Source organism: Ursus americanus, chromosome 29 (genome assembly GCF_024610735.1).
Source record: "Ursus americanus isolate L20-20 chromosome 29, mUrsAme1.1.p, whole genome shotgun sequence".
NCBI lineage: Eukaryota > Metazoa > Chordata > Mammalia > Carnivora > Ursidae > Ursus > Ursus americanus.
The window spans coordinates 138,065-141,237 of NC_142155.1; the positions used below are offsets into that span (position 1 = coordinate 138,065).

General features: G+C 35.5%; 1 non-coding gene across 1 annotated transcript; it reads right to left on the reverse strand.

The window, feature by feature from the left end:
* Positions 1 to 311: 311 nt before the first annotated feature.
* LOC123792963 (U6 spliceosomal RNA) lies at positions 312 to 418 on the reverse strand. Its single transcript, XR_006779829.1, has one exon. It is a non-coding gene; the product is annotated as a U6 spliceosomal RNA (small nuclear RNA).
* Between the last annotated feature and the right edge of the window lie 2,755 nt (positions 419 to 3,173).

Below are 3,173 nucleotides of genomic sequence, written 5' to 3' on the forward strand. Positions count from 1 at the left end.
TGATGGTGTATTGTGGATTTTTCCCATATTAACTCTAGGGTCCCCTCTTCATTACCACATTAATATATGGTAATTGAAGAAAGTTTAGGAAACATCAAAAAGAAGAAAATATGATTTTTTTTCTGAACAGTAGAGCACTAAGTGCAAGAATTTTGGATGACAAAAAATTCAAACAGGTGTGCCTACATGCCTGCCTTTCATTTACTACAATGAAATTAACCTTTTCACTGCTTCATGGATGAAAAGGCAGTAATGAGGTACATAAATAATTAACTTTTAATTTTTTAATTTTTAAAATTTAATTTATTTTTTAAAATATGGAACGGTTCACCAATTTGCATGTCATCCTTGAGCAGGGGCCATGCCACTCTTCTCTGTATCATTCTGATTTTAGTATATGTGCTGCTGAAGTGAGCACAACAATTAACTTTTTAAAAACACATATTTAGGGGCGCCTGGGTGGCTCAGTTGGTTTAGTATCTGACTCTTGATTTCAGCTCAGGTCATGACCTCAGGGTCGTGAGATTGAGCCCCATGTTGGACTCCATGCTGGGCATGGGTCTGCTTAGGATTCTCTCTCCTTTTCCCTCTGCCCCTCACCCCACCCCACTCCCGAATAAAATAAAATAAATAAAAACACATATTCATTGTAACAAATATCACCAAAGTGTATGAAGTAAAATGTGATGATCTCCCTCCACACCATCCTTTTCTATAGAAACAAAAATCTTTTAATCTATGCTTACCTGGTTATACACATATATACAGACCTGCAAGCTTTATGAGTCAGGGATCACCTATGTCTATCTTGATGTACATCATTGTAAGCCTAGTGCATACCATGGAACTTAGTACACAGAAGGTGCTAAACTGAGTGAATAAATGTCATACTCTATATTATTCTGTAGGTAGCTTTTTTTTTTTTTTTAATTTAATTTAAGAATGTAACCTGAATATGTTTCCACGTTAGGGCATCCGTAGCTACTTCATTATTTTCAATGGCTACAGAACAATCCACTATGTGAACACACTATAATTTATTCAACCAGTACCCTATTACTGGATGTTGTTATATGTATATATATTTACACACACACACACACACACTTATGTACAGCATTACAAACAATACTGCAGTAAGCGTGATAGCCAGATTATTTTGTATAAAAGTTCTATCAATTTGTCTTCCTACTAACAGTGAATGTGTGTTGAGTTCTCCACATCTATGCAAGGGATGATATCCCAAATTGGATATTATCAATCTTTGTTGTTGTTGCTGTTTCTTTTGTCTGAAAAAGGGTCCTTATAAGGGGAATTGCTGGCTATTTTGCTTTAAAGTGAAGTTGGGATTCAAATGGAGAAGATCCTAAAAAGCAAATAGGATATTTGAATATTTTTAAAGCAATGAAAGAGAAAGGGTTTGAGAATTTTTTAAATACATTATAAAACGTTTGAGCTGGAAGAGATCTTAAAAATTATCTGTTTCAATGAACTTTTTTTTATAGATGGGGAAATAGAAATTCTGAGAAGTAAAATGATTTATTTAACCACACACTATCCATTAATAGCAGATCTGATATTAGAACAAGGTTGTTTGGGTCTCAGCCTATTATTCTCCGGTTTTATTCAGCAAATATTTACTAAGCATTATACTAAGTACTAAACAGGATTCAGCAAGTAAGAACACATACTCATTGAGCACTTTCTTGTGCCAGCTCTTTCAGATACATTTTAATCTAGCCCACTATATATACCATACCAAATCAATCTACTATGTTTTTTGTTTGTTTTCATTTATTTTGTGTGGGTTTTTTAAAAGGATTATTAGGTATTCCTATGTTTCAGTAATGGTAGTAATTCTTAGAGTCAAGGCTGGAATAAGTTCTGTAGATCGGGAGGAAAAATTATACTATTGTTTTACTCCAAAAGGTGTCAAATGGAAAGGAAGGCTGATTGCTTTTTTCTCAGGTCTGTTTAGGGTATCACACACTTCTCTGTGTAGGTCCTCAGTGTGGAAAAACCTGAGTAATGTCGGAATTGAGAGAAGGCCAGCTGAAGTTGAAAGAGTGGCTGAAATGTGGCTGGGGAGACAGGTTGGACAGATCAAGGAGGGCTTTGTTGATTTTTGCTTTTGTTCTAAGGAAATGGGAAACTAATGAAGGGTTTTAAGTGGATGCTCCACAGGGTCTTATTTGCAATTAAAAGAGGAGGGGAGAGACACTTGGGTTTTAAATGCATTAGGAAACCTGCAAGATGAATGAGTCAGGAGGCTACGCATCATTAGTCCAGGTGTAGTTGATGACTTGTTCCCTGGCTACAACATATAGAGAAGTGGAGATATATTAGGGACACAGAACTGATAAGATTTTGGTTAACTGATATGGCATTGAGAGGGAGAAGGTAGTGTCTTGTATTACTCTCTAGTTCCCAGTTAATGTTGCTGGATGCCAAGTGGGTGATGTTCATTGAGATGGGAACTCTGGAGATAGAAGATTGGGGGGAAGGTCATGTGGTCAGTTTTGAAATGTTATTTTGGAGGGCCTGAAAATCCACATAAAGTTCTAGAGGGTGATTAGACAAAGGAATTAGAGGTCAGAGAAGACTAAAGGTTTTAATTTGGGAGTCTTGGTTATATGGTAGAAGACATTGCCTAGGTAGAGGAACTTTTTTTTAAGTTTTTTTTTTTTTAAAGGAATTTGTTTGCCAGGAAGGTCTAAAAAAGCGTTGGGTGATTCAGATACATAATTTTCAGTTTTAATTCATAGGATGACTCTTTTTATTTTTGTAAACATTTGGGTTGTTTTTCATTTATAACATTATCTACTTTTGGATTAGGAACTAAAATCCTCGTTGCTGAACTACCTGAATACCATAGCAGATACATGTTTAATAAATAGTAAGGGATTTTTAGGTAGTGGAAATGTCAGATCGTTGCTGAACAGATTGGCTAAACAGTACTTTGGTCAAGTATTTCATATATTGACCCAGCTGCCTTTGGAAAATAATCTGGCATTTTATATGCTTAAGCTATTCAAGAGCACTCATCCAACTTTTCCTCGAACCACTGATACGTTGTCACATCATAGAGTTGATTTCGGGAACCAGTGAGCTCTTAAAAATAAGCTTGTTTTTTAATCAAAAGGACACTATTACATTACAGCTGAATTGGATAA